A 13,291-nucleotide genomic window follows, 5' to 3' on the forward strand; every position below is an offset into this window, starting at 1 on the left:
CCTATGTAAGCAAGCTCAGTCTGGCCTCATATGCAGTACTGCAGCCCTCCGGATGGAAGATACCTCTCTCCACTACGTGTTACCTTCTAAGTTAATAAAAGCCTTGTTTTGTTTCGCTAACATCGAGTCTCGGAATTATTGAGGCACATCAATCACCTCTCATTCTTTTAAACTCTAGAGAATATAGGCCTAGTCTACTCAATAGTGTGTCTCTTGCAGACATGCTCCCTCCAAAATTGAGGTTTCAAAATGCTATCAAACATTTTAGCTCCTCATCTCAATAATCTGATTACTGTTTTGAACATTGAGAATTCACCAAGAGAAGAAACAATTGCAGAAGCAAAGAGTAGGCTGATAAAGATTCTGAATTGTTTAAGTTACAATCTCCTTTGCTCTTGCCCCAGCCCCAGAAGTTAGCAACAACTTTAGGATCAAGACATATGTGCTTGGGTGTCTCTGTGTTTGCTGGATTAGAGCTGAACTAAGCCTGAATTTATCTGGGAGTAGAAAAACCATGTTTATCCATGGGCGCGATCTTGCCAACCCTGAGGAGGCGGGACTGCCGGGAAAATGGCAGAATCTGAGGGTGGGTGCCCAAACCGCCCCCAACCCGCCTCCGTGCCATCTTGCCAGGAGGCGGGTTGCCGACCTGCGCCGGGTCCTGTCTCCTTGGAGGCGGGAAGGGGATTAATGCCACTTATCTGCCTGTTAACAGGTAGTTAACAGACAGATAAGAGGATTATCCCCATTTTGCCCACTCAAGTGCGGGCTTCCCAAAGGCTCCGAACCCCACCAGGGTCACCGAGGCGAGTAGTGGGCCTGTGTGGGTCAGAGGAGTGCAAAAGTATGCTGTGTAGGTAAGTGATGGGTGCAAGTGTGGAGAGGTGAGTATGTGAGGTAAGTGGAAAGTGTTAGTAAAAGTTTACTTACTGTGGTGTATGTGCCTTTAAGAGCAATTGTGGTGTATGTGCCTTTAAGAGCCCCAGGTGTGCGTAATGCCGGTAATTGCCACTTGGGCTATATAAGCCTGTGTATTGTGTATATCCTTTAGAACCCCCCCCCCAGACTTGCTTAGTAAATACCTGTGAACCAACTCCTGTCTTCAGTGTCTTTATCTACACACGGACACTACAGTGGCGACGAGGTGGAAACGGACTTACCTGCAATTCGGCAGCACCTCAAGGACATCGATTCCTCCAGCGTCCAGAAGACTCAAGGAAGTAATAGAAACTGTGGTTTCACCAGCTGGCCAAGCTGGTGGCAGGTACTGCGCTAATCCTTCCTGGGCGTCAGGCTGGGGCTCCAGCGGCGGGCTCTACAGGTGAGACAGGCAGCGAAATCGGAGGCAAGCAATAACGGACTGGGAGGGTGCACTCGGGAGACGGCCGGCGCGGCAAGCAGGTCAGCGTTTAGAGCTCCGTCGGGAACGAGTCTCCAACAGTGAATAAACGGAAACCACAGTAAAACAGCGTTGTTATCGGTAGCAGCGGCGGGAAAGCGCAGGAAGTGCCATATCGTTGCTACAGAGAAGAAAAAAAAGCGCGGGAAGCGCCATATCTTTTTTGAAATGCCTAAGTCTGGCAATATTGATGCTTTTGATAACGAAACAGTGCCTAACTTTGGCAATATTGATGTTTTTGATAACAAGATAGAGGATTGGACCACATATGTAGAAAGAGTGGAGGTGTTTTGCACCGCAAATGGAATAGAAGATGAAAAAAAAGGTTCAGTACTTCTGGATCTAATGGGCGCAGAAACATACAAGCTGTTACGCAACTTAATCACTCCAGCCGAACCGATGGACAAGAATTTTGAGGAGATTGTTGATACCCTACACTGCCAATTCGAGGCAGGACTGGCAGATTCACTGCAAGACAAATTCATCTGCGATCCCCTAAGTGTAGAAACACAAAAAAAGGTATCCTCTGGAAAAGATTTAACACTGGACAAGGCTTTCAGTGCAATAGGAGCGGCAAAGATACAGCAAAAGCCACAGGACTTCGGCACCCATGAAATGACACGGGGTTTCGAGAGATGTTATCGCTGCGGCAGATCCAACCATGACCAGAGGGATTGCTGGTTCAAAGAAAAAGCATGCAGGCGATGCGGAAAGATGGGACACATTCCACGTGTATGCCGATCTGAAAATAAAAAATCCACTAACGGGAAAAGAATCAATAAGGAAAAGCAGAGAAAGGTACAAATGATGACGGACAGTAGCTCCGAAGACCAGAAGAGCGATAGCGACTCCGGGAACAAGAGACTACGCTCTCTCAAATTACATAATGTAATTGCCAATGAAGATTACCAGACCATTTGGGTTACCCTCATAATAGCAGGGTCCCCAGTTAAAATGGAGCTGATACAGGATCAGCTCTAACCGTAATAAATCGACGAGATTACGAGAGGCTATTTTCGCATATACCTCTAAAAGACACATCCATTATCTTAAAAACATATACGGGGCAGAAAGTATACCCCAAAGGAAAAATAAAGGTGCCTGTGGTATACAACGGCAAAGAAATACAAAAGTTGTATTTATACATTCTACAAGATGGTGGTCCACCGTTGTTGGGACGTGAATGGATAAGGAAGATACGTTTAGACTGGCACTCCATTCAGGCACTGACGGTGACCAGTAAGGAAAAAAACAATGATGACATCATACCTGAACGATTAAAAGACATCTTGGCCAACGCCAAAGAAGTGTTTCAAGAAAAACTAGGAACCTTGAAAGGCATCACCGCCTCAATAAAAGTGGAAGATGCAGCAATTCCAAAATTTTTTAAGGCAAGACCGGTGCCATACGCAATACGTCCGGCAGTCGAGGCAGAGCTGGAGAATTTGGAAAAGGCAGGCGTATTATCCAAAATAGATTGGAGCGAATGGGCAACACCCATCGTTCCAGTCATGAAAAAAGCATTGAAAAATAACTCTGAGGAACAGAGAAAAATTTGCATCTGTGGGGACTTTAAGGTGACTGTAAACCCGGTCCTTCACACGGTACAGTATCCTCTTCCGAGGATAGAAGATATTTTCGCCTCACTATCCGGAGGAAAACGTTTCACAAAAATTGACTTGGCACAGGCATATCTACAGATGGAGGTTGAGGAGACCTCTAAAAAGTATCTCACAATAAACACACACAAAGGCCTGTACCAGTACAATCGACTGGTTTTTGGAGTAGCATCAGCTCCAGCTATCTGGCAAAGAGCTATGGAGCAAGTCCTGCAAGGGATTCCGGGGACTCAGTGTTACCTAGACGACATCCTTATAACAGGAGAAAACGACAACGAGCACCTTGCCAATTTGGAGCAGGTGCTCAATAGGCTGAAAGAATGGGGCCTACGAGCAAATCACCCCAAGTGCGAATTTTTCCAAAATCAGATATCATATTGTGGCCACATAATTAATAAGGAAGGGTTGCATAAGTCACCTGAAAAAATTGAAGCAGTTATAAAAGCCCCAGCACCTGAAAATGTTTCACAATTGAGGTCATTCCTGGGATTAATAAATTACTATCATAAATTTTTACCGAACTTATCAACTATTCTACACCCTCTTAATGATCTTCTACACACAGGAATGATTTGGAAATGGAACGAAGACTGTAAACGTGCCTTCCATAAATGTAAAGACTTAATCACATCCGAGAAAGTTTTGGCTCATTACAACCCATCACTACCAATCAGACTGGCGTGCGATGCATCCCCTTACGGCATAGGAGCGGTATTATCCCATAGATTCCCTGATGGCTCGGAACGGCCGATAGCTTTTGCGTCACGCTCATTGAACTCAGCTGAGCGTAACTATTCCCAGATAGACAGGGAAGCACTCAGCCTGGTATGGGGAGTGAAGAAATTCAACCATTACCTACACGGACAAAAATTTACCTTGCTGACTGACCATCAACCCCTTATCTCCATATTCAACCCTAAGAAAGGTGTCCCCATTATGACGGCACAAAGACTACAGAGGTGGTCCCTCTTTCTAGGGGCACACCAATACAACATTGAATACAAAGGGTCAAAACAGCATGGGAATGCTGACGGTTTATCGCGCCTGCCGTTGCCAACGATAGAAGAGGCACCTACAGTAGACCCAGTAGAGATATTCCACTCTACCATAGTGGAATGTCTACCGGTGACAAATTCTGCCATTGAAAGGGAGACCAGAAATGACCCTACTCTCTCTCGGGTCTACGATTTAACAATAAAGGGATGGCCAGCACATGGCGAACCACTGTTGCCAGCATTCTCGCAAAGAAGAGAACAGCTGTCAGTGTGCCGAGGAACCTTGATGTGTGGATCCAGAGTGGTGATTCCACCCAAACTCCAGGATAAAGTGCTAAAGGAGCTTCACGAGGGGCATCTGGGTGGAGTGAAAATGAAGAACCTAGCTAGGGCGTTTGTATGGTGGCCAGGTATCGATGGAGACATCGAAGACATGACCAAGAGCTGCCTAGGATGCCAGAAGGTCCAAAATGCTCCGCCACAGGCCCCTCTACATCCATGGGAGTGGCCCTCATCTCCCTGGCAAAGGGTGCACATCGACTTTGCTGGTCCATTTATGGACTCAATGTTCTTAATCGCAGTTGATGCACACTCCAAGTGGCCGGAGGTAATAAAGATGTCCTCCACCACCACGGAAAAAACCATCACGGTATTAAGGACCATATTTGCCAGGAATGGGCTGCCGGAACAGATATGTTCTGATAATGGACCGCAATTTGTGTCCGAAGAATTCAGAAAGTTCTTAAAGAACAATGGGGTAAAGCACTACACGTCCGCCCCATACCATCCCGCCACCAATGGATTGGCTGAAAGGTTTGTCCAGACCTTTAAGAAGGCCATAAAGGCCGTGGGTAATGAAGACATAAAACTTCAGCACAAGGTGGATAACTTCTTATTTGCATATAGGAATGCAACACATATGGTTACAAACCAAACTCCCGCCATGATGTTCTACAATAGAAACCTAAGATGCCGGCTGGATTTGGTCAAGCCCAACATCCGAAGGGACGTGGAGAACCGGCAGTTTCAGGGCATGAATGAAAGGCCAACTAGGGCCTTCCAGGTAGGCCAACCGGTTTTGGCCCGGGACTACCGTACCGAGAAATGGCAGCCTGGAACTATCTGCACACGACTAGGACCACTGATGTATACCGTGGACATCGGAGAAAGCATAATAAGGCGCCATGCTGACCAAATCATCAAGTCATCCGAAAAGGGACAACCTACACCACCACGCTATACATCTAACGATGACGTAGAGATACCCATATCTACCTCCGATCCGGTGATACTGGAACCCGATGAACCCGACACTGGCCTTCAAGCCGAATCAGCCTTGCCAGAAGAACCTACTACACCACCAGAAACTACTACACCCCCGAGGCGTTATCCGGACCGAGTCAGGAAGCCTCCTGAGAGACTAACTTATAATTAATTAATACAGCAATGTATATTATTTTGCATATAACATGTAATTAATAATTACTTAAAATATGATGTACTAGTTAGCTAGAAGGGGAGGAATTGTGGTGTATGTGCCTTTAAGAGCAATTGTGGTGTATGTGCCTTTAAGAGCCCCAGGTGTGCGTAATGCCGGTAATTGCCACTTGGGCTATATAAGCCTGTGTATTGTGTATATCCTTTAGAACCCCCCCCCCAGACTTGCTTAGTAAATACCTATGAACCAACTCCTGTCTTCAGTGTCTTTATCTACACACGGACACTACACTTACCTTTGTTTCTTCCTGCAGGCTTCAAGAGTTGGGTATGCGGAGAGTCTCGCACCTCCGCGGCAGAGATGACAGATGGCCGTTGCATTCTCCAATGCAACAACCATCTCATTTCTGCAAAAGAAAGAAGTTTGATAAGGTCTTGAATTCAAGAACTCATCAAACTACAGAGGTCAGTGTTTGACAGCTTCACGGAGCTGTCAAACGATGACAATTCATCTGTCAAAAATGTTTGACAAATGAAACGTCATACATTGACGTTCTCTGTAACCGGTTTTCCCTTAATTGGTCTGCTAAGCCCACTGGGTGAGCTTAACAAGGTCAATCAAGGTAAAATAGCATGGGTTGGGCAGAAGTTGATGGAGGCGGGACTGAAACCCGACAAGTAGGAGCCCCGCCTCCAAAAGCTCTCCATTGGCCAAATCCAGCCCTATGTTTCAGGCTGGTTTATATGCATTCATTGGTATAAAGCTGTTTTTGTGATGTGTAAATGGGGTGTCAAGTCCAAAACTCAATCCAAAGCAAACCAGAGCGAGACAACTTCCTCCAGGAAGTTTTACTCTGCCTCGCTCCAGTGTCAGTTTAGGCCCAGATTCCAGATTCAGGTTGAATTCATACTGTAACTGCAGCATCGCTGCAAAATTACCACTACCATTATAGTGTGAATATAACCTTGCAAGATAGGAACAGGAGTCAGCCATTCAGCCCCTCGAACCTGCTCGGCCATGCAATTTGATCATGGTTGATCTGTACCTCAACTCCATTTACCCACCTTTGCTCCATATCCTTTCATGCACTTACCTAAAAAAATCTATGGATCTCAGCCTTAAAAGCTCCAATCGTACTAGCATCCACAGCCTTTTGGGGAAGCTATTCCTATTTTGTTCTGATCTGGAGAGCATCAGGAAAAATGATTGATGTTAGCTATAAAGGACAAATGTATGGTGCAGTGTGTTGCACTGCTTGTCCTTGTACTCTAAGTGATTCACATTTATCTGTGAACATAGAAAAGTGTTACATTAGAAGTATATTACACACCTTTCATAATCACATGTGGTCTAAAGAATTGATGCTTATTGACAGGAAGCAACTGCATTAAATATCAAATGACATGTGCATTCTATACTGTTTTAATGTTATGTTGTGGCAAAGCCACCAAGGGACTCCTGTATGACTATATAACTGCCTTTAACAGAGTGCTACAGCACCTATGTTTGTTTACTGTTTGTAAATAACCCGTTCTCGGTAAGTTCCAGAACCAGCGCGATGACGTCATCACATTGGTCACGTGACATCCCAAACGGCGGGAAACGTCATGACGTCATGACGTCAGGCTGGGAGGTTCCCAGGTCAGACCTCGTGAAGCCAGCCTTAAGAAAAGACCTGTTGATTGTTTCTCTTGCATTCCATTGTTTGTTCTTTAGTTTACATTAAACTTCGTTTAATTATCGGACTGACTCAACCTCAGTATTTCAGCTAGGGATCTGACGATTCCTACAGTGGTGACCCCGAAGCTTCGCGGACGATTTTCATGGAGGAAGCGCAACACAGCACGATGGATGTTAATGCAGTGACCTTGAAGCTCCCTCAATTTTGGGAACAACAGGCGGCCTCCTGGTTCGTCCAAGTGGAGGCTCAGTTCCAACTTCGGAACATCGTGCTGGATCAGACCCATTATCTCTACGTGGTCTCCGCACTGGACAGCTCGACGGCTTCGAGGATCATCAGCCTGCTGGAAAACCCGCCCGTGGATAACAAGTATGATACGCTTAAGGTGCGACTAACGCAGGTTTTCGGCCTCACGAAAGCGGAGCGCGCACGACGTTTACTCACACTACCCGGGTTAGGCGACGCCAAGCCGTCTGAGTTGATGAGCCAGATGCTCACGCTCCTTGGTTCTGAGCCGCAATGTTTTCTGTTCTGGGAACTGTTCCTGAGCCAGCTCCCCAAGCAGGTGCAAGCAGCCCTCGCCAGGTTGAAGGCTACGGACGGTGTAGCGCTCGCGGCCGAAGCCGACACTATTTATGCGGTGATGCAGCAGTACTGCGCCACCTCGAAGCATCCCGCCCCGAAGAACCCCGCCTTGGCACCTCCACCATCCGGTCTCTGTTACTATCACACCCGTTTCGGCCCAAAAGCCAGATGCTGCTGTCCTCCCTGTAGTTTTGTGCCTAATGCAACGAGAACGCAACAGCACCGACTGCGTGAATGGAAGAACGACCCCGAGGTTGGTTTCGCATCTACGATGGCGGTTGGAGATTCCGGGAATATCGGAGTCATTCGAACAGGCTTGTCCGACCTCCTCTGCGATTGACTTTTGTGGTTAAAGACACTTCTGGGGGGGGGCGCATGTGGCAAAGCCACCAAGGGACTCCTGTATGACTACATAACTGCCTTTAACAGAGTGCTACAGCACCTCTGTTTGTTTACTGTTTGTAAATAACCCGTTCTCGGTAAGTTCCAGAACCAGCGCGATGACGTCATCATGTTGGTCACGTGACGTCCCGAACGGCAGGAAATGTGATGACGTCATGACGTCAGGCTGGGAGGTTCCCAGGGCAGACCTCGTGAAGCCAGCCTTAAGAAAAGACCTGTTGATTGTTTCTCCTGCATTCCATTGTTTGTTCTTTAGTTTACATTAAACTTCGTTTAATTATCGGACTGACTCGACCTCAGTATTTCAGCTAGGGATCTGACGATTCCTACAATGTTAATAGTTCACAACAATCAAATTTTATTTTATGTTCTACAAAAAGTCCCAAACTTTGGGACACTTGTATGACTCAGTTGTGGAGGATCCAACCTCATTTCCTCTAATTGGCTCAAAGTTTTCAAACTTGAACAGCTGTGCCACTCTTTTTTCATTCCAAAGAGCTCTTTCTGATTCTGGGACCCTGCTCCAGTTACTTGGCTATTAAGCGACTTTTTCCTCTGACAGTTTTTAACATCACTAAATCTATTCTTCATGCTGAGCCATGACTTTTTCTTCATCCTTTTAGGGACTCATAAACCTTAAAGGCGTCCTTAAGTTTAACTCCTTGCTGCTTGGTATGCTTTTACATTTGCTTGCTGCTTAAATCTGCAGCTGCGCCGACGTCTGAAAATTGACCCCAGCAGGTTTACCTACAGATCGTGAATAAGCAGACTCTTCCATCACACTAGAGGGTGGATTTTTATAGTAAGGGCCAAAAATCCAAAACAATCCAAAAGATTAAACTAAGTTGCATCTTTTTTCCTTCACCAAGCATCCCTGCGACAATTATTTATTGTCACCAAACAGCTCCTGCTTAAATAATGGCCCAGTAATTCGGGTCCAAACGCGTGAGTAAGCACCGTGTACTCACGCGTGGGCCCGATGGAAGTGCCGGTTTTCAGCATGCACAGCGCATGCGCGGAAAATCGGCATTTCCTTTCCTCTGAACCAAGGGGTTCAGAGGTGGAACGCGTGCGCACAGGAGTCTGCGCGTGCGCGCTGAAATTCCTTTTTTTTTACAGGGTTGCCCGTGCGATAAGGCCTCCAGTTTTTACACGAGAAAAAAGCAGACGTAAGTACTTAGTTTTAAAAGGTAAGTGGTCTATTAATTAAAGTTAGAATTTTTTTTCCACAGGTTTATTATTTTTAAAGACTTTACAGTAAGGTAAGTGTATTTTTAGACCCGATTTTTTTTTTTAATTATTTTTTTCAAAAATGTGATTAATTGTTTAAATTAGTTTTTTACAGTTATTAATAGTTCATTTAATTAGTGGGATTTTTTTTTAACTTTTATTTGTAGTTTAAGTACTGTTTTGGGTGCCCGGAGTTTTCACGAGTTTGACAGTTCTTACTATCAAACTCATGAATGAACTTTTGCAACCTCCGATTGGTTGCCCAGTGCTCATGTGATCCCAGCCGGCTCATCGAACTAACTACGCCGCTGGATCACGCAAGCACAGCGCGCCGAGAGCTGAACCGGGCCACTGACAGGAAATCCACGCAGGGCCAGTCTTCAACTGTCGGCGCGCTATGTAAGTGTAGTTCGGGGGCTTGCACCCGCGGGAAGCCCCCGACACCAATTTCTGGGCCAATATGTTATGTTCAGAACTTTTTAGCCAGGATCTGTTATCCAGAATTCCCTTCCTTACTTGAATAATGGGATAGTCCTGCTGGGGTTTCCCTTTGTGTTCTTGAGTTTGTGCGCTCTCACAGATACACGTAAATAAAAGTGATTCAACTAGCCCCATCATTCAGAACATTAAAGAAGCAATGCAAAATTTTGCTTGTCACATATAGACACCAAACCAAGATGTTACACGTGATAATTGTTTGCGACAAACATTATTCACAGACTTTCCAAGCCATGAGGTTTGGTTGCTATGTACAGCAAAATTGTTCAAAAGTATTTTTTGAATGCATTTATAATGCTATCACAAACAGCCATCAGCCCAACCCTTCCTTCTTCGGTTCTCCAATCTCTGGATTTTGCCAGAAGATAATAAGCAAACTTAGATATGTAAAGTAGCATATGTACATAACAATACATTTATCAAAATGATTATAAAGAGTTTTACTCTAACAACTAATAAATTTCAACAATTTTCCCACAAGTCTTGCGTCTTGTGCTGAAGCACTGTGTAGGAATTCAGTTTGTAACATTATAATTGTCCCACATTTTCTAGGAAAACAATTTGGCTTATTCCAGTTTATCCATTGATTTAATTGTGGTCAACTTTCCCCATTACGTTGGACCTCCCAGGAGACATCATAATGTTTCTACTTGTGACATTTCCTTCCAATGATCTGGTACGGTTTGGAGTTTTGCAACCTATGATGATTCTGTGACCATGTGTACCATGACCCTCCACAATCATTTCCCAATTTTCTGTCAAACTTTCCACACTTTACAACTGGAACATCATGATGTCATGGCTTGAGGGTTGGAAATAATGAAAAGGATTAGACCTGTAGCAGCTGAAACAACAGAGCAGTGTTTAGGAAGTGTAAGTTCAAACTTGGAAGAAATGAGAACATCTGTGCAAGTTCAAGTACAAGTCAAATACTTAGAAAAACAGAAGAGTAGATGGGGTCAATAATCTATATAGGAAAGCCACCGGCCTCACAATGAGATGAGAACTTTTCAGTTCCATAATACCCTGTCACTTGGGTCAAAAGTGCTACTAGTATGAAGATCATACAAGAGGAAAGGAAACTGCAGTCTAAGGATTACATGGAAGGTTAAAGGAGTGTTTTGGTTTAATTTGCTGGTGCTGCTAAATATATTCATGCATGTAACATTTAGAAACCAATTGAAAATGGTCTAGTGCTACCACAGCAGATGTCATTCTCAATATGAGTGAACTGAGGGAACGACAACTGCATATCCTTACCAAATTTAAGCTTGATCCCACTTATCAGGCAGATACTTTCAACAGGTTCACAATCTTATTTGTCAGTTACCTGCGCCAGAGGCAATCAAACACTTTGGATGTTTCCTATAGACATACTATCACAACCTTTTTAAGTATTTAGGTAGTAAATGTGAAGTGCATCAATCCATGTGCTAATATACAATCTTCTATTTCTTATGTCTTAAATATCTTTGTTAAGTTAAGCCAGACAACAAACTGATTTTCAAAATAACCATTTTAAGCAACATAACAAATTTTAAATTAGCACTTAGCCTCTATATATTAATGTACAGCGTATTCTATTACTGATATTACCGTCTTTTGGATAAGACGTTAAACCAAGGTCCCATCTTTCCTTTCAGGTGGACGTACAAGATCCCACGGCACTATTTCAAAGAAGAGTAGGTGAATTCTCCTCTGTGTCCTGGCCAATATTTATCCCCCAACCAACACTACTAAAACAGATTATCTGGTCAGCTTGCTGTGCACAAATTGGCTGTCGCATTTCCAACATTAGAACAGTGACTACACTTCAAAATAGCACTTCATTGGCTGTAAAGCACTTTGGCATGTCCTGAGGTCATGAAAAGTGCTATATAAATGCAAGCTCTTTCTTTCTTTATATAATAATTTAAAGTATATTTGTAAAATAGACGATCACCCTTCACAATGGTAATGTAAAGCTAATTAGGAATATGGTATTGAGATAGAGGATCAGCCATGATCGTGTTGAATGGCAGAGCAGCTCAAAGGACTGAATGGCCTACTCCTGCTCCTATTTTTCTATGTTTCTATGCTTCTAATTATACAAGAAGTTTTGCAGAGACAGTCTGCAAATTTTGGAATTTAAATAAACCCAACAGGCCTCAGAGGCTGTAAAGTAGCAATGGATAAAGTAGTGCTGGTGGAATTAAACACAGTTGCAGGCAAAAGCATATTTGGCTAGATGTTCAAAAACATTTTAACGATGTAAAAAAGGAAAAGAAAAAACAGGACAAAACACCATTTAATTCTCAGATCTACAAAGGGACCACAACTGGACCACAAGATATGAGGTGCTGGATTCTTCTTTGGTGGTAGGTTAGCAGTGAGATGGGCATCTGCTCGCCAAAGTGACTGTTCCGTTAACCCGCTGAACTTTCCACCCGGGGCCCTCACTATTCATGCAGGGCAGGTTAGGAGTGGTAATACTGCTCTTCATCGAGTTACCGTCATTGGGAAGGAGGGAACTTGGCTGTTATTGCAGCTTTTAAAAGTGGTGAAGGTTTCCATGTGTCTGGTTGAGATGATGAAGTCAGAAGAGTTTGCTACAAATATCTGTTACACATTGCAGAATAGTTCTCACAGTATGCAGATCTTGGAGAGGGTGACAGTCCAAGAGCACTTAGAAAACAGTGACAGGATCGGACAAAGTCAACATGGATTTACAAAAGGTAAATCGTGCTTGACGAATCTACTGGAAATTTTTGAGGATGTAACTGGTAAAATAGTTAAGAGAGAACCAGTGGATGTGGTGTATTTGGACTTTCAAAAGGCTTTCGATAAGGTCCCGCATAAGAGATTAGCGTGTAAAGTTAAGGCACATGGGATTGGGGGCAAGATATTGTCTTGGATAGAGAACTGGTTGGCAGACAGAAAACAAAGAGTTGGAATAAACGGGTCTTTTTCCGAGTGGCAGGCAGTGACTAGTGGGGTACCGCAGGGATCGGTCCTTGGACCCCAGCTATTCACAATATATATTAATGATCTAGACGAGGGAACTAGATGTAATATCTCCAAGTTTGCAGATGACACAAAGCTGGGTGGGCATGTGTGCTGTGAGGAGGATGCCGAGAAACTCCAGTATGATTTGGACAGGTTGGGTGATTGGGCAGAAGCATGGCGTGGATAAATGCGAGGTTATCCACTTTGGTGTCAAAAACAGGAAGGCACATTATTATCTGAATGGCAATAGATTGGGAGAAGGGGAAGTGCAACGAGACCTGGGTGTCCTTGTGCACCAGCCGCTGAAGGTAAGCATGCAGGTGCAGCAGGCGGTTAAGAAGGCAAATGGTATGTTGGCCTTCGTAGCGAGAGGGTTTGAGTACAGGAACAAGGATGTTTTGCTGCAGTTGTACAGGGCCTTGGTGAGACCACATCTTGAGTATTGTGTGCAGTTTTGGT

This window comes from Somniosus microcephalus, chromosome 4, assembly GCF_052327205.1.
Source record: "Somniosus microcephalus isolate GS21.2 chromosome 4, FLI_Smic_1.0, whole genome shotgun sequence".
NCBI lineage: Eukaryota > Metazoa > Chordata > Chondrichthyes > Squaliformes > Somniosidae > Somniosus > Somniosus microcephalus.